We start from the raw sequence: 19,317 nt of genomic DNA, 5'->3' as shown, positions 1-19,317 counted from the left end.
TTAAATTTTTATTTTGATGAAACCAGCCCCGACAAACCCTTTTTTGGGAAGCGCACTGAGAAAATTTGCTTAAATAACAGAGAGAAAATTAGCTCTTTTTGCCATGAATATTTCCCCATACTTATGTGGCGCGTGCGCTAGGTATACCTGGAGACTTCGCAATCTCACTTACACCTCGGGCTTCATTTCTTTCTTTTTTTCTCTCTCACAAAAATTCCAGATCTTTCTCTATCTCCTCTTTCGTGGCGAAGTCTCCGAGGTACTTGTTGGAGTAGCCGTAGTGGTTTTCAGCTGCGAAGCGATTTTCTAGCTTGTCCAGTTCATTCCAGAAGCCGCCGTAATCAAGCGGTGGAGCCTGGCCTCCCAGATCTGGCGGTAGATTCTCCGGAGAAATTTCCTTGTGAAGTGATTCGAAATTCTATCCATGGAATTGAAACTTCAAGAGAAAAACGCATTAGCAGAAGGCTTTTGGCAACAATCACTCTCATTATACGAGAGTGAAAGGAGAAAGAGGAGCAAATGCGTGTCAAATACTCTACTTCAAGTATCGAATACGAGGTAAGAAGTCCGTGGAACTAGAGTTCCTCTACAACATGTTTATGAATCGTAAATCAAGCAAAACGTTGATTCTGCAAATGCAACAAAGCTGTATTTACTATTAAAACAAAATAACCATGTGCTACCAGTTCATTAACTTCATCTATTGCTATCATCGAGAATGTTTTGCATAAGAGGAGCAAGCACAGGCCTGCGCATGTCGCTTGTGCAGTGGTTCTAGTTTGACCCCGCACGTGAGGATAGCTAGTACACTGTTCATTAATATATCAATATGAGGTGAAACATTTACAGGGGAATAGTTAGAGCATTTGCCTCCTCATATTTATCAGTAGCCTCTTCTTGCCGTGCCACTGATTCGAAACTGTAGGCCGAAACCATTACGACGTACACCGTTAATAGAAGATTACAGACTTAATCCGAAGTCACTCTGCCCCTTCTGTATCACCCCCGGTTAGAGCACTGATGACTCCAGTGAGCAAATTTGCTTTCAACCTTTGCAAGGGGCTCAGAGTTTTGAGACGCATCGCTTAGCCGGAGAAGCCAGCAAGCAGGAGCGTTGGGCTTGGCTCCGAGAGCAATCGATTTCCGCGTCACGCGAGTACATCTCCGTCCGTTTTTCACTGGAATAAACTCAAGTCAAGGAATCGATCATGTCTGCACAATACCTAGCAGCATTAAATAAACGATCCATCCATACTGGGCAGTGGCAGGACTTCCTGCTCCTGCCTACACTCCCGCATACTTTACATCGAATTCTAGACGCTTAGCGCGTGGGTAGTGACGTGACCTTTGCACCCTCGTATTAGTGAGAAATATTTTCGCACTACGTGACTTCCATTATTACAGCTACGTGGCATAGGTGCGAAAACCCATAGTGGACATAAGATTATCACCGGGAGAGCGAGAAGTTGAACTTGAGTCTTCGTTAAGATATAGAATGTTGAAACACGGAAACCCTACGTTTGGATTACGGTGTGAGTTTCAACTCGTTTGGTATCCAAATGAAGCTGCGCCTCCGACAGAGTTATGTTAAAAATGGAATACTGCTGGATGAGTGATTGCATGCTACACAAAAGCCTTGTTGGTTATCGCGTTTTGGTTATCGACACCTCGCTATGAAGTTCAATGCGCCCATTCCCACTCACCCGTCTGGCCAACTTTGTCTTCAAGAAAGGCTTCATGATGGCGTATAATATGTCGAAACCGTGCGCCTGATGTACCACATGGAATGCCTTTATCCTGGACGGCATGCAGTCCTGATGAATTTCACCAAGGGAGTGGGGAAAAAAAAACACGAGACAGGGACACGGTTGAGGCAACAGGATCAGATGTATATTTTATAGTTTAATATAACGCGTGGTCTTCATGCGTGAGCTAGCATGTACAAAACATTCTGCAAAATGAATACCGCAGCTCATGCCGCCATCTGTCGAATTTGTTCCCGTCTTAGCGAGAAAAATACATAAACTCGCATTTGATTTGCAACAGTTTTGCCAAGCAAGCCCACAAAGGCACAGGAGGGCTAGGCAATGCTTCTCAGCGATTTCTGCATGCACAGCATACAGCTGTGTGCACCACTTAAAACTGCTGGTAGTGCTGTGGGAAAAGTTGTTGTGCTTTTCCCTGATGAAATTATTGTCCAGTAAGCATACGTACAGGCGCGGACAAAAGTAAACGGAGCACGCAACTGTCTTCGAATATTTTTAACGCGTCACCTAATTGAAATTTCCAGCAGTGGTACGCGCATGCTGGTAGAGGAGGTTGGTGGGCTTTCTTGTAGACAAACAATGCTTCTTCATTACCAATGGAGAAAGCGTGATTGCACTTCGAACGCAATAGCCTGCTCTGTTTACTTATGGCCGCGCCTGTACATCTCTGAAATTTTCTGAAAATTCTCGTTGGATAACTTGCAGGCTTTTAAATCTTTTTAAGGCACAATATTCCTAAAGATGTAGCGATTTTCGTTGCTGTTGAAACTAATTTTTTAATATTTTATTTTTCTTAAACCTTTCCATTCATTAGCACGCGAATTTCTACTTCGGTTCTTGACAGCTGTGAATTACTTTCTGTGGATGTTTTCTTGCGTAGTCGACAGCGTTCATTGTAACGACGAATCGCTATTAGAGCACGCGTCATTTCTGTCTTATTTCGCCGCTCCTCCTGTACGTGAGAAATATTCCTGCAAAAAGCACTCGGTCACTTCGCTTATTACGGAGAAACAGCTCCTGATTTCGCTTCTCAGGACTTCAGACTTACGAGACCAAAGGCTTTTCAAGCGTGTCTGCATGAAAAGGCAGTAGCAGAAACGCCTTTGATGAAATGTAGAAAAGAAAGAAATGAATTGCAAAATAGCAGGCAACTAACCGCGCAAGATTGGAAGAATGTTTGCACGTCTTTGTCAAGTTTATAAATCCAGCTTAACGTCTTGCTAACTAGATTTTCTGGGGGGGGGGGGGGGAGATCAAGGAAAGAAGCGTATAGTAGGTAAGAAAATTGCTCCGATTCAAATATGGGTCCGTGACCGAAGTACGGACAGTACCGTTTCGTCAAATGGCGTGCTTTCACAGAACAGCAACCTGTTTCTTTTACACACCCAATGACCGAATCTAAATAGCCCTGGCACTTTATATTACTGCACTCTTTCGCATTCCAAAAATCACACACAAAAAAAAACATAAAACCATACTGTATTGAATGCACGGTGCATCGGGATTTAGGGCTTAAAGGGCCTCCTATTTTAGTTTCAGGGCACGAACTAAAAATTTCGGTTATGCATTAATGGATCGATGCCGCGTAGGCAACATGATATGAATCTCAAGTGTTTCTGCCATACTTTAGTATAGTTATGTAGTACTATGGTCAAGTAGTGTAATATGGTAAAAATATCAACCTTTGCCACTCAAGACTGCTCGACGGATACTGAGATGACCTAATTAAGGATAACAAAAACCTCCGCCACTGAAGAGTCCTTCGTACTAACACTGGGCACTTTCACAGCAGACACCCTCTGTACTCTTATGTTTAAACATGTCCTACTACATATGGTACACAAAGTATTTAAAACACATTCCCACCCACTTTGAACACGCTCAATGCTGTATATGTGATCATGTCTGAAATTTTGCACAAATAACTTTTAAAAGTGATCCACCTCCTCTAGTTAGCTGGAATTGCTCTACCACTGATTTTGTTTGCTTGGGTGTAGATATGTCTCTTCAAGTTTATTTTTACCTGCCCCACACTGCAGTGGCGACTAACTTATCTCCGTCTTTGTATTAGTACTCATTTTTCTGCATTGGAGTCTGCCGCCACGCACTGTAGGGGCCGATAGACTCGTCAAGCTGCTCTCGCAGCTTTTATCCTCCGCCCTCTCCAAATGACACTGGGAAAATAAACTCAGTTAAATTTAATTCTGGGTCGCGAAGAATCTACAAGCTAACTTCCCGAAATATTTTCCGCCCGAACGTCGAACTCTGGGTGCCCTCAGGTAATCCTTGCCACAAAATTCCTCCTCTCGGTGATAACTTCTCTGTCCACTGCTGCGATCGCATTGGGTGACCACGAGGCTATATTTTCATACTAATCTGGAAAATTCTCGCTCTGCTCTGCATGCATATTAATGCTCCTTTATAGCTTACTTGGATATACGTCGTTTAAAACAGATGAATGTTGTTGTTGGTGTGTTTCCAGCGCCCCTGTGCTCATATAGAACTTTGTTATTGACTTTTATGATGTACTGAAATTTGATTCTTCTCACTGTCAAAAAGGTCCACCACTATTTGTTTGGTATTTTATTATTCGTAGGATAAAGTGCCGCAACGTCTCTCCTGCAATGGAGCGGAATTTCCTGCTAAGTGTGCAATTTTAGATATTTTTTAATCTTTTCTTCTTTCTAATATCTTGGCCCGGAGTCCACGAGAGCAGCACAGTATGTTTCTGACAGAGCTGGCTTCGGAGTCGCTTGAGAGCATGACTAATTCCTGGATCAGTCGCCGCCGCCGACTGCGCGATCACTCAGTAGCCTGCACTTAAATCTCTGACAACTGAATTGTGCCCGAAAAGAGTGAGTAAGAATGCGCAATTACAAGAACCCACAGACTGGCACTATTACGAGGGAACTGCGTTTTCGACATATCGCTGCTAGACGTTTAAAGCCGCGCAGTAGAGACTAATTTGGCTCTGTTCTCACGCACGACTGCTCTCCTAACAAACATGTGTATTCCAATCTACGATATGACTAACAAGCCGGACGCTCCTTGGTCCAATGCGAGCATAAGAAGCCTACCAAATTCTAAGAAGCAAAAGTACAAGATCAGCCAAGCGGTCTTCAAATGAGGCGCGTTGGACTACTCGAAATCAGCTTTCTGCGATTAGATATCAGCGGTGAAGAACACTTGGGAGAACTGGTTATGCCGCATCTTTCTACTGATGCAAGAAATCGTGAATAAAAGATCTGCAGGTCATCAAATAAGAAGATGACGCAATTATAAGCGATGTGTACAACTCTCAGAACTCCTATATTTTGCATGAAGATCCCGTCTGCTGTTAAAGAAGCACTCAGCTCAAACTTCCTGTGCCCTTCAATCTTTCGCTACGCACTGCACCATATCATCACTACCAAGGTGTGGTCTAGTTAGAAGGTTTTATGTCTCGCTAATCGTTCTGTTGACGTGGTACGCGAACGCACGCGCACATTCGGCGCCACTTTCCCTCTCTCCCACTCGCCGCACACTTGGAGGTGCACTGTTCCTGCCTCACCCGCCTCCGCAAGTGCTCATTTTCCTTCCAGCCTCTTGTCCGAGAGCAATTCTTGTGCTCAACCCTCCCAGGCACCGCAGGCATCACAAGGTGGCCAAGCATGTGCACACGCTCACATTTTCGCTTAATGGCACTCATAGTGACTATGTAGCAATGAAATGAAAAGGCGGTGTCGGCGTCGCGTCGAAAAACCCAATTCTTATCCACTTTGCATCATGTGGCAAAGCGACGTTGGCACGTGGCGACTATCAGGAAACCTCCGCGATCTGATGTACGACGCGGCCGCAATAGGTGGCGCGCGAGCAATAGGAAGTTTGTTGAGCGCGGAATATGCTTCCGAGTGGAGGGCTTCTTTCTGACCATGTGATTGTGCGTGCAGTGCAGTGAGTAGTAATCAGTGCATGTATATGGAAGCAAGATTACGTACGTAAACTAAAGTGGGGAAGAGTTCAAAACGAAGAGTGTGGAAACGGTGTTGTGATAATCGCGTTAAATTTGAGAATACGAGCAAAGAACGTGAGTGCGCATGAAGGGTGCCATTAACGCTCTCGCTTCATACACTTAAAGGCGGAGCTTAAGTGTTCCCTTAACTTTTTTGTGTTGTAAAAAGTAATATTCGTTTTCTAAAGCTCACAGAATGTTTTCAAATGAGGTTATCTCCTCTTAGGTATCCTAAACAAATTCAGGTACATATTAACCACGTAGTTGAAGTGACAGTTGTACTATGCAATGATCTACTCACGACTACACTGCTGCGTATTGGTATGGGGCACAACTTCAAATGGCAATCTTGAACGGCTTCATATCATGCAGACGAAAGCGATTCGATTTATTGAAACCTTATCAGCACGTGCACATACTCAAAGTTTTTTTATGAAAACAAGATTCTTACATTTACTAACGTATTTCGCCAAGAACTAGCACTCAGAGTATACAACGAAATCAAACGTGATCAACCAGGCTTTTTCGCAACATATGAACGCGCTCACTGTGGCTACGAGTTGAGAAATGTATTGTTTACTTCAAACCTGATCAGAACATCTTACGGGAAGCAGTCGGTTAACTTTCAAATCCCTGCCCTTTTAAACATGTTTCAGGAAATTGTTCAAATAGTCTGCAACTCCAACTCAGTAAATAGTTTTAAGAGACAAGTTAAAACTTTTTTACTAGATAAAACATAACTACCCTGTTCTGATGTATGCTGTTTTGATTTGTTTGATTTGTTTTTTCTTAATTGTTTTTTATATAGTATTGTATTGTAACTTGAGTTCTGCCTTTGCATTGTATTCTACCTGCTCAGTGATTGATGTTTCTAATAATGACGTCTTGTACCGCATGTTTCTGTTTGTTTTGTAACTGCACAGTTTAGCTGCCTCCTTATTCTTTCTTGTCCTTGGCGCGACCGGCCACTTGTCTATCCTGATGCAATATTCCGGAGACGAGACCTCGTCAGGCGTGCATTAAACGCCTTTTGCCTCGTCTACCTTGGCAGTGCTTTATGCCAATGTGTGTTACTCGGTCTTGTATTGTAACCAGTTCTGTCAAAATAAAATGATCAAGCAAACAAACAAGGTTTTTATGTGTAACTCGACCTGGGTTCTCCCCACACAAGATAAACGCGAATATTTATAATCCCGTTCTAAGCAGGTTGTATGCTTCTGAGTTATCTCAAAGCTTTCCGTAAAGTGTGTCATAAACTGTTACTTCAAAAACTGCGTATCATGAACATGAATCCAGAACAACATAGCTGGATGACCTTTTTCTTAGAATACGTTCACAGTACATTTCCGGTAACAATCTCAATTTTCGCTGAAACCATTTGTATCCCAGCGTTCCCAAAGGTTCTGTTCTTTGACTTCGTTTTCGAATTTCTATTAAAATTCACACCCGATTATGGTAGCCGATAATGCGAAATTGAAGCGCAGCTCTTCACTTATTTTAGTTTTCCGGTATGCTAAGGTACAGAATTTCAGAGAGAGGTTTCTATATATGTACAGTTGGAGCCTACTCTATGCCAGGGACAAAAAGGCATTGTGCTCATATAACAGCCACCCTTCGAGATCTTCCCTTGGAAGCCATCTTCCCCTTGTCCATTCCTGCGCTCTCGCCGTGAAAGGTGGCATGTCTCTCTGCTGCTACCTGCCACGGTTGTCAAGGGGTGGTTTATGCCGTCCGCGCCGACGCCGACAACTAGGATGAGGAATCCAGGGAGGAGCGAAAATTTGCCTTCTCGTTTCTCCTCTACTACCTAATTAGTTTCTGCTAATTGTGTCGTTTTAAGGGAAATAAAAAGCAGTGATTCGTTACCTATCTTCGATTAGATCTCATTGCCATTTGTTTGTGGTTCGAAATACAGCCAACAGATCTTACCATCAACAAGCGTGCATTCCTGCTCGTGTCCAAAACTTAATTGTATATCACGTCCCTTAAGTCTCCCCTTTTCGTAAAACAACCTTCATGTACACAACACACGAACTTTAATTTCCTTTGTAACTATCGCGTAAATCATTAATAATGCAAATTTTTTCCCGTGGCACATCCACTGTAATTTCTCTCATGTCCTTTCATCCTAAAAACTGTTCTTGTAGAATAGTTCAAGAGTTGCAAGCCAAAATACGCAGCATCTGGGACCCTCAGCCAGAAATCAATACTTGTAAATGGTGCGACAAAATCCAGTCTATTTCACTCTTTCTTATTATATTTAAACCGCTATCATTCGTGTATCCAAGGAGGTCAACCTTGACCTGATATCAATATGTTCGTGTGGCAATATATGTCGCATTGTTCTCTTCCGGGAGATATTTTATCGTCGAAATTTGCGAGGTGAATTCGTCCCTCTTCCGTATCACCTCTTATCGCGTTTATACCACGCCTACATAGTGGGTAACCCATAATGCAGAACTGTCACATTTTTACAGTCGTTTTTGTCACGTACAACGGCAGACTTATATCACCTACATGCTCTGACAGTAACCACCAAAGACTAGCAGCTTTCCGTAAAAGCTTCGGCTAACACGGTAAAAGCCGACACACCCGAAATTGTTCAATAAGAGAGCCCCAATCAGGTTTTGTTTTTTTTTGTGTGTTTTACTTTTTACATTTGCAACCACTTTCCTCTTTCATGCCGTTGGCCATGAAGGAACACAATATAAATAAATAAACAACTAACCAAATGAATGATGAACGAAAAGTTTTTCAAGAAAGCACATTTTTGGTTTCGTATGGATGTTCGTGAGAGTGAATTTGGGCTTGACTAAGCTCATAGATTTCCAACTACTTCACTATTCTGCCAGACAAAATGCAATGGGGCTTGTGAATTATACTTTGTATTCTTAGCTTGAATTCACTGTTTTGAGCTCTCTGAGCACCTACTGCGTTACTGCGTTGGATTTTAAACGGCGTTCACGGTATATCTTACCTGGACGTACTCCAGCCCTGCTTTAATTACTCCTGGTTTCAAAGCAAGTGCGTTTTCTACCGCGAACTTGTTGCAGTCCATTAGCAGGACAATACCCATAGTCTGGGCTGCTGGGTTTGACGTAATGTGTTCCAGGCACATCAGGCAGGCCTTGTGAAATAGGGCGTGCGAAGTCTGTTTCGCCGACCAAGAACCTGAAAGGGATAAAGAATGAGGAGCAGCGTCAATGTTTATTGTTTCTTTTGACCAGCTGGCTTTCATGGCGTGCTCACTTGAATGATGCAAGAACAAATAAATCATTCGAGGGTGCGATGGACATACCTCCGCCGCGCCTTTCATCGCATACCGTACTAAGCTAATGTAGTTAGCAAAAGACATCTGCGAAATTCATTTTCCGCTCAACATGATAATACACTTTACGATTTACATCTAAGCTGAGGGGACCTTAGTAGTATCGCGCCTTTCTCGCGACAGCAGCATCTATCAAACCCTCCATGATAATGAGAATACCAATGCGCCATGTGTCCAATGTACCTTGAGAGAGCTCCCTATCTCAGGGTCATTTAACTTCCATTCTTCCATTCGTTGCCACTGAGCTCCACTGATTCGATTGTTGTATGGATCTTCGTCTTCCAAAGGAACACTTTGTGTAATGATGTGCGGTGTAGTTGACGTCTACGGATTAGTTTCTAGCGCGTGGGCATCATTAACGTGCAAGGAAACGTCAGTATATAGGCGTCTTTGCACATCGCTCCCATGGAAGTGCGGCCACTGGCGCAAGTATTGATTTCGCAGATTTGTTGCCAGCAGCCACTTAGTCACCACGGTGTCTTGTGGGCATCCTATGCAAAACACGACATCGAAAACGAAGAATAACCAGAGCCGTAAGCTAAGAAAAAGAGGGTGACTAGCAGAATATCAGTAAGGATGGGTATTGGCAATGCTGGAGCTGCAACCGATGGCTAAGACAGGACACGGAAAGATGAAGAAAAACACACACACACTGGCGGAGAAGTCTAGCCGTACAAGAATTTGTACATTCATTTGCAGTCTTCACAAAACAGAAATTAACTCATAGCTAACTTGATGGTAAAAAAGGCGGTTAAATTTGAAACAATCATCCCCAGCACGTTAGAAAGGACTTCGCATCGATATCTTAAGCCGCTTGTACTGTTTATATGCTAAAAACGTTAGGCGTTCCTTCAAACGCGTCTTCCTGGTGTTACCCCACAATTTGATTCCCCGGTTCAATTACTGTAGAATAGGACGCTACATAAAATAATTTAAAGACGGGATGGCAATGCTGTAGAAATGGTTGTCCAGCACCCAAACTACTACGGCACGCGATAAAGGTATCCCTTTGTGGCTGTTTTCCCTTGAGCATACCCTTGAGGGAAATCGCCTGTCTGCTATTACTGCGGGGTGAATGTGCCAGCTGTCCCTCCAGCCACTGATCCAGCGGCTAAGCTTGTGGACTGCCCGCTCCAGCTCCCGGGGTTACTGGAAGCCAGAGACTGAAGATTGCTGGGCGAACAGAACCGACCCACGTCCGCGTGCCGGTGGAAGGATGAATTCTGAGACAAAGTGTTTGTTGGCGGATATTTGTGTGCAAGCACAGACGGGCCACTCTCTCCAACCCCCGCGGTCGTGGGTAGGGGTTATGACGAGGAACCAGCCGGCTCGAGCATGCCCACGTGTGCTAGTCAGAAAGGGCACGTGCCCAGTAATGGAATGGGGTGCATATCTCACTTTCTTCACATCACGTTGGCGGTGAGAGGCCTTAGCAGTTTGGGTGCTGGACAGCCTTGCTGCTTTTGTCTGAAATATCTCAAGTTCTTTTAGGTGGTGCTGGCTCGTCGCATCCAAATTTTGAGTGTCGCCAGGCGGCACATACTCGCAACTTGCCAGCGTTTTGAGGTCGCAGCCATAGTTCATAGAGTAACTAAGTTCAACTCAACCAAATAATGGTTCTCAGAAAAAAAAATAGGCAGTGGCTTAGCTCTGGTTAAGCCTGGATATTCAGCGAAAAGCTTCAGTTATGCTTGGTTTGACGGCCGTCCACACACTAACTGTACGGAGGCGGAGGAAGAAACGATAGTCGGCGCGGTTAAAACTGCCCGCAGGAATTCGGAGAGGAGGGTTGCCGGCTGCGACGCGGGCAACACGCGGCTGCAACGAAAGGTCAAACGGTGGGCGAGGAGGCGAAGCGCGCAGTTGTAGCGGCGGTGAGAAGGCGGCGCAGAAATTCGGTTTCGACGCATTCATTTCATTTGGAAAATCGGCCGATGATAGAAACAGTTCTGTTTCGTTTCTTTTTGTCTTTTCAAGCACATATTAAGCATGAAATGCTTTTAGCCCCCGTTGTCGGCAGTGTGGTGACGTCACGCCGAGAACGAGATCCACTCATCCGGGCATTGAAATCCACTCATCCGGGCATTGAAATCCAGTCATCCGGGCACTGAATTCCAGTCATCCGGGCTCTGAAACGAGAACATCCGGGCACCGTACGAGACTTAACGAGAATTAACGAGACTCTGTAAGCCCTCCTACGCGACCGGCATGCAAGCGCCGGTTGGTCTCCAAAGGAGTCACAAAAAATAACTACTGCCAGTGCCTTCTCAATGTTTATCAAGATATCAGTCGCTGTGCGTTTGATAATGCATGGAATTATAATTTCCGATTTCTAATAACGCGTGGAAAAAGCACATAAATGCCACTATACACTTGGTTGTCGTACGTGATCTCTTAGGGGCTTCGCGCATCGAAGCAAAGCCGCGCAGGCGGACAGGGGCCCGGGGGAGAAGCGCTGCGTTCAAAGGGCAAGGCATCGCGCCGAACGGGTGGTGGCGTTCCTCTCTTCCTTTACGGTGCGGTTCGGGTGTCCACCGAGATGGCAGAGAATTACTCCACTTTTCCTTTCCTCAAAAAACCTTGCGTTCAAATGGCAAGGCATCGCGCTGAACGGGTGGTGGCGTTCCTCCCTTCCTGTACGGTGCGGTTCGGGTGTCCACCGAGATGACATTAGGCCCGTAAACATTTCATGCTTACTCTACTCTCGGTTACGGGAGAGGCAGATAATTTTTTTTTTGTGGGGAGAGTGGCATCATTGGGTTTGGAACGCGGTACTCTATCGGTGCAGACCACATTCTATTGCTGCTCAGAGTTCCTTTTAGCACGGAAGTATCTTTACGCAGCATAAGCCCGCGTCTGGTCGGCGCTAAATCCAGAGCTCGGATGTCCCACGCCTACCTGCATACCTCTCGCCCATGCTCGCAGGGCATGCCAAGCACGCACGTGTACAATTTATCTGTAAGCCACGGAAATCATCCTCAGAAATTGTATCCTGTGAAATCTTCGCAGGAATTAAGCAACAGTGAGGAAGAAATAAGGTGATACAAGAGTCACATGGCCCGAAACATATTCACCATGTCACTCGCTGAAGGATCGATGTGACTGGTATGGTTGGTTGGTTGGTTTATGGGGTTTAACGTCCCAAAGCGACTAAGGCTATGAGAGACGCCGTAGTGGAGGGCTCCGGAAATTTCGACCACCTGGTGTTCTTTAACGTGCACTGACATCGCACAGTACACGGGCCTCTAGAATTTTTCCTCCAAAGAAATTCAACCGCCGCGGTAGGGATCGAACCCGCGTCTTTTCGGTCAGCAGCCGAGCACCATAACCACTGAGCCACCGCGGTGGCTGACTGGCATAGATTTGCCACGTAAATTCATAGTGCAACCTTTACGGGTTCACTGTCTGAAGATGATGCGCGGTCCAACAGTGGCGGGCGCATTAAGAGCTCGCAATCATACTGGGCTCCTGACAGTGGCGTTAGCGACTGGCACGCAGCAATTCTTGAAACAATTTTTGCTTCTGCTTATTTTACCTTCCCCTTCTGCAATTTTATTTTCGCATTTGTACAGGCAGCGCCACGTGTCCAGAAAATAATTTCCCCCGAATACCTGTCATGTCTTCAACGTAAGCAACGGCAAATAGAGATGTAGCGGCGCATGTGACAAAGCGAGTACGGCGCTTGGCTACGGCCCTCGGCCGCTGCAGCTGCACGTCAAAGCAGTATCCATGTGAGGCGCCCTTAATTAAGTACGTTTTGATACGCAGTAAATTTAGGTCACCCGCCCGCGCAGTTCACCCCACGAAGTGTGAGCAGGAACCACTTGCCTAAGTTGATGAACAAGATTGGACGCCCATGTACGTCCTTTCCCGACATCACCATGGCCAATTTCCTTGCATTCGGTGTCACCTTAGACGGTAAAAACTCACGATACACCGAACTGCAGGTGCAACGGTTGTAGTAGTAGTTTCTGATGGTCTGCAAGGCGGCCTCTACGTTGAACTTCCTCACTCTCAGGAAACGAAGAAGGAATTCGGTGTCCTTCCTTGAATCCAGATGGGGCTCCTCTGCGTGTAATGTTAATTCACAACATCAGCATAATATATACAGGCGAGGACAGAACACGCGAAACGCAACAATTGCCAGCGGCCAGAGATCGTGCCCCAACGGGCCTTCAAACCAATCCTGTGATAGCAGTGTCCTCATTAACCGAGGACTAAAACTTCACTGGCAGAAAAAAAAAACTATATGAACTATCTAGTTGCTATAGTTTCGCTCGCCTCTTCTTTCTTGGAGACCGATTAGTAGGCCACCGATCAGCGTCGCCACGCCATACAATGCATAAGCGTCTTTGTTTCTTTTTTCGGAATCCGGGCTCAAGAATGCGAGCAATGGCATGCGTGTGGCACGGTGATGTACGAGCCAGCCGTCAATGGATGAAGCAGCAAAGTTCCTTGAGAACACCAGGCGAGAGTTACCGCTTTGTTATCAAGGCGCCGGCTCTTGGCAACATGCTCAAATTATGCGCGAAAATAGTCTGCTCAGCGAAGAGGCACCTTGTGGCACCTTCAACAACTTGGGGACCATGTTGTCGCGTTCGGGCAACTGTGTCCTCACTTAAACGAATTGTTGTTTTAGTGTTTCAGGCTATTTCAGTTTCAATTCAACTGAATTTTTACATATATTCTTATCGACGAGGCCGAGGGAAATGGATTCTTGGGGCAGCTTGACGAGCCTGAAACTCCTGTGCAGGTGCCCACAGACTTAAAACGAATGACAGAAAGCGTGCCTTGGCCTGTCGCCAGCGCCGCGAAGCGATAGTCCTCGGATGCGTGATAATGCTGTCGGTATGTTTACGGCGGCTGACGATAACTGGTGCGCAGACCGCTCTGACTGCTTTTAAAGCGTAATCTTTACTGGCAGAGCCAAGCAAAGGTCAGCGGCGCCGCAATTTGACCTCCAAGTGGAGGAGCTTTGGTTTGACAGCCACATGACGTAACCACGTCACTCGCCGCAGCTGCAACCACGCGCCGTCGCCATGGCTACAGCAGCCGCCACCTTGGCAGGTGTGGTCACGTGACTGACCACGGGACTTTCCCCACGCTAGTAAAAAGGGCCGGCGCCACTCTCACCGCGTAGAGATGTGAAGGCCTGAAAACAGCACTGCAATTTTCGAGAAAAAAAAAACGGTTTCTTCGTTTTTTTTTTTCGGACGAGAAAAAATGTAAAGAAATGTCGAAAATTTCACAATGCGATTTCAAGAATTTATGATTGCTTGCTTTTAGTTTAGGTTTTTGTTTTTGCTTTCAAAACCATTACAGCGTGCATTGTAGAACGATTGGAGAGCAGTCGTCATCGCAGGTGCCAGGTAGTGCTTTTAAAACGTTCGTGCTGCGAGTACGTGGGTTGAAGGCCAGGTCACATATAAGATCCAGGCTTGACTTAAAAACACACTAATACTTGAACTCACGGCTGAAGTAGAACAAAATGGCTGAAAATTCTACAGCGCTACATACATGGCATAAATAACATAGGCTGCTGTGCGCGTAAATGGTTTTAGCCAAATACAAGACTATCTTCTTGATTTCCAACGTAGCAGAGTACAGATATCCGCAGGAATTCGGCCCAGGACAGCGGTATTCAGCGAAGCACGTGGCCTCATCTAACTTGGGGCAAGGCCTTTGCACCAACAAGCCGCTAACTCGTCTGGCTTGCCGACTGCTGCAGATACCACCATCATCCGCCAGCTGCGAACGAAACTAGTCCCAATTTGGAAACGTCCATACAAGGATTCGCAGCAGACTTTCAGGGGAACGCGTTCGAAAGCTTGTGTATGTGCAGTCGAACCTAGCTGTGGACACAGCTTCAATCCATGCTGCTGCGCGTAGTGCCGCATCCAGCGACAGTGACTCTGAGTCCGATATGGAGTGGCTCATAGATAAGTTTTCATGTTCCCTTTCTCGGTGCAAGAGAAGTTCGTTCCACGAATATGGTATTTATATCTTCATATTGGCCTGAAGTGTAAATCATTATTTATCTTCTCGGTGCAATAGAAAAAGAAGTTCGTATCACAATATGACATCTATAACTGAATATTCGACTGAACTTCGGAGCATTATTATTGATCGTTGTGCTGTTGCAAATAAATCTGTTCAGAAGAGCGTGTCGTCGGGCTAGTGCGCTCGTGAACTGTTGTATGTGGTTCTTTCTGTGCCCTGTCTAAGTTGTTGCGCAATTCACTTATACAAAATAAATCTGTTTTTGTCGCGTTTTGCAAAATATCCAATTTTTCATGAGATAAACCCTGGAAAAAACGTTTTTTTTCATGCCATTCAAAATTTCTTGAAATTTTACATTTCTACCTCGCGCCATTCGCATCGCAGTTCTCGCTATAGACGGAGCGAGGAGTGATCTACGTCGTCGGGACTATTCCGCTAAATTAGGCTTACCTCAACTAAACTGCAACCATTTTTTTCGCCTCTGCTGGCCGGCGCGTCGAAAGCGTACTCTTTACAGGGTGGTTTCGCATGGTTTCTCCGCATGTTGCTCACGGATGTTGCCTCGCACGCCCGAGCAACGCGTTGAAGTTTTCTTTTCTCTGGAACCCTAAATTGTGCGCTAAGCTGCCTCAACTACTGCGCCTTGTTAATTTTGTTCGAAGGCTGCCGACCTAACAAAATAAATAGTATGAGCAGTGTGCAGCGCTGTCGGAAGTTTCGGCATACACGGATGCACTTGGAAGCACACTGTACTGCTCGAAACTTTTCGTTTGATCAGCAGCCTTCTGGCGAAACTATCGAGGCGCGTGAGCTGAGGAAGCTTAGTGCACAATTTCGTGTTGCCGCTAAAAAAAATGCAGTATGTGTCCGGACGCGCATCTGCAATCAAAACGCGGAGAAGCGCCTACGTAACGAGCGCGCTGTGTAGGCGGCGGCCAGGCAATGTTGAAAAAGCAGTCAAAGCGAGTTGTGCACCAGCTGTCGTCAGCCGCCGTACACATGCGGACCGCATTATCTCGCACCCGATGACTATCGTTTAATGCCGCTGGCGGCAGTTCAGCCCATTCTTTCTGTCATTCGTGTCAAAATCGTGGGCGCCTGTACAAGCAACGCACACAATCTGTGCCGCGATGACGAGAATGCTTTTTTATCCACATGAAAACTTTTAAAAACTCCACACACATTAGTGAAATTAACCCACAGGTAGAGTCTGAAGCGTAACACTGATTTTTTCTGGATGCCTTTCTAAAACACATGCTCATATACCAATGAAATTAATACAGAGTTTTAAATCATGGGAGTGACTAATTTCTACAAAAAACGAAGGTTGAAAATTTGCACGTGAAAATGATTTGATTTGTATGAGCGTTATGCTAGGGATATTTAAGCCTAATGTTTTTAAAGAGTTCAAGGGTGCTGGTAAGATGTGGTGAAGTATTTGAAGCCCATAGTTTATAATATAGCTCGTATCATTTGCCTGAATTCTCTGTGTCCTGTGTCACGCGGGGGTCCTGTTTGGTATTGGTTTGTAAAGCTGGCTAGTGTTGAGTAATTCATTATGTTACCATTATAAAATTGTCCCATCAAGGTAAGTCTGCACACTTGCTGAATTTTTGGCATTTTGTCTTTCTGAGACACTCTGATCTTGTGGTCTATGAATAATAAATTTTCAAAATTGCGCATGTCCTTTTCCCAATAACACGAACTTACTGAAGTTTCACTAGTTTATTGCGCCCCATAACAAAATGTAATAATTATTCTGTCAAGTGGAGGGTGCTTTGTTAATTATTAATAATGATAGAATATGTAGCTAATTCTATCTGCGGAAACAGAATTAGATCCACCAGGTATTCAGTAATAAAAGCCACAGCTTGAAAGAATGGATTAAAGATGTGCCGATTCTAATGTGGTCCCACCTAAAACGCACATATAACTTCAAATCCTGCGCTACAATATAGCTATGGCAACCAGGAAATAAAATTAAACCTCAGGAAACAATGTAACAACTGATGAAGTTTGTAGCAGTTCCAAAGGCTGGCGTTGAAGCTGTCGTTAATTTTCTTTGTTTTGCGTCACCCTGGTTGGAAATAACGTTCCATAGTATTTGTTGCTTATACACAAAAATTTCTCGGACGTGAGGCCTTTGTTTAGTGTTCACTGCTCTTTGACCATCATGGAACGTTCTCTGAAGCCTTCTGAAAACTTTGCCGCTCTTACTGGGTTTGAAATATGAGAGAGCAATGGAAGAGGCTTCTCTACTGAAATTTTCGCGCACAATGTTCACAATTTTTCTCTTTACGGCTGGTTCTGTTTATGTACAGTAAGCACAAAAATACACTTTAATAATCCAGGCTCGGCGGGTCCCGCAACCAAGCGACTCGAAATGTTCCTGTCGTTGGGCCGAACAGGTGACGAGAGTGAAAGGCATGTTACCCGATGGCCTATACAGCTTGTTCGGTCGAATAGCCGTCGGCACCGCGTTTGGGAAATAATCGGGGCTGCGTAAAAAAAAGTGATATCATAGTAACTTGTAGCTCTAGTGATTGATGGCTATTTGGAGTGTGATAGGTGATGACGAGTTAATGAAATCCTTGTACTTAGTTGAAAAATGAAAAAAATGAGAAAGGGGTTGAAAGAAGTCAGAATGCTCAGAATTAAAATCCAGTTCTTGATAATGCTACTTAAGAAAGTTTAGAGTGTGTAATTGAACAAATAATCAACTGAAACAATAAAAAATTGAAAAATGCGTTAAAATGTGTCAAACTGCTCAGAATAGAAAGTCTAACCCACTACACTACCGAGTCATGCCATTAACGCGTAGCTTAAGTGTCCTCTCAATTTTTTTTTATTCGCCCTTTATTTGAGCACTGGAGAGGTAGCTATAATAGAGCCTAAGGAGAGAGCTGAGTAGGTCTGGTTGGTTCATGTTGAATGGTACGGCAAAGCACATGTGTCTGTCTCTTCTTCCGTCCCGTCCGTCAGCGCTGTTTTGCCGCACCATTCATAATAGAGCCTCACGCTACAGCGCATTGTAGCATCGCTGCTCTGAGCCAGTAGCTGGCAAACGACGCATAGCTATGCTCAGAAGTTCTTACCTTGATTCCTTGTTGGAATCAAGGGCGTCTACTCTTTTGGACAGTATTTGGTGGTCCGGGACAATTAATAATACGTGTACAGGCAAGAGTTATGCGTGGCAGTGCCAGCGCACGGCGACAGAAGGATCTATTTATGTCTTACCACGAAATGCGCAAGAATTTATCGCCACCGTAGCGCTATTTCACATGCGACCTTACACCACGTGATGCGCACTTGAGAATAATTGACTACTGGGCTTGTTGCGCATGATTCGATGGTACAAGGCGCAAGAGGGGACACGATGAACGAATAACGAACATGGACAAGACGGACCACTCTCCAAGTATTTCTGCAAAGGAGTGCTATCAGTCGGTAGGCACCACCCTCCCCCCGTCTCCGAAAAAAGGAGGAGCGTCCTGGCTAGCTTCTACCTCGATTTGTGGTATCGTACCAGAACGTAGCGCTATTTTTTCACTCCAGCCGTTCATCACTTGCGGCATTATGCTTTTCAGCGCGCAACAGACTTGTTAACTGCACGCAAGAGTGAACAGGCTCTCAGAACAGCTCACCGTGAAGATCTTTTGAGTAGCGAGTAGAGAAAGAAAGAGAGAGGAAAAGAAAAATACTAAACCTCATGACTGCTGATACTTTCTGCGACTCACCTGATAAAAGCTTCTCAAGATTTTCTAGTGACTCTTTTCTCCTAATAGGAGTTTCGCCAAGGTCGTCTTCGGCAATGCGTTGTAGATGAAAAGGAAGTGCTTCTTCAGAGGTGTCGTAAGTGTCTTCGGTTGACTTTTTTCGGTACACGCCCAACATCGTGGCTATCCGTGAATCAATTAGGTGAGCAGAAAAGCTTTGAGTAGTGAACCGCTTTTTCTAGGCTAGTTCGCCGGCGAATACAAGCCGCTCTACAGGAACTTCAGGAACGTGACATCCGAAGCGCAGTCCTGGTCGCGCCTCTCGACATGCGCACGCTGGAGGCCACTGTAGAAATCCGCAAAAAGAACGCTTGTCAAGCTCCTGACAAGCACTGTAGACTTGCCAAAAACAGAAAAGTTTTAAACATTGGTTACCTATCACATCAGAACGACGAAGCACATGTGTACACCGAACAGCGCGCTTGGGCAATTGATTTAGAGTCTCCAAGCTGAACG

General features: G+C 45.1%; 1 pseudogene across 1 annotated transcript; it reads right to left on the bottom strand.

Annotated features, from left to right (window-relative positions):
* Positions 1-205: 205 nt before the first annotated feature.
* LOC149370292 (clavesin-1-like) lies at positions 206-19,112 on the bottom strand (annotated as a pseudogene). The gene is made up of 5 exons (XR_016289639.1): positions 18,823-19,112; positions 12,914-13,153; positions 8,735-8,928; positions 1,704-1,814; positions 206-436 (listed from the first exon to the last, which is right to left on the bottom strand). The product of XR_016289639.1 is annotated as a clavesin-1-like (transcript).
* Between the last annotated feature and the right edge of the window lie 205 nt (positions 19,113-19,317).

Source organism: Amblyomma mixtum, chromosome 1 (genome assembly GCF_055824585.1).
Source record: "Amblyomma mixtum isolate Tamu chromosome 1, ASM5582458v1, whole genome shotgun sequence".
Classification (NCBI taxonomy): domain Eukaryota; kingdom Metazoa; phylum Arthropoda; class Arachnida; order Ixodida; family Ixodidae; genus Amblyomma; species Amblyomma mixtum.
The sequence above is the reverse complement of the archived record's forward strand: the minus strand, read 5'-3'. Positions and strand labels throughout refer to the sequence as shown.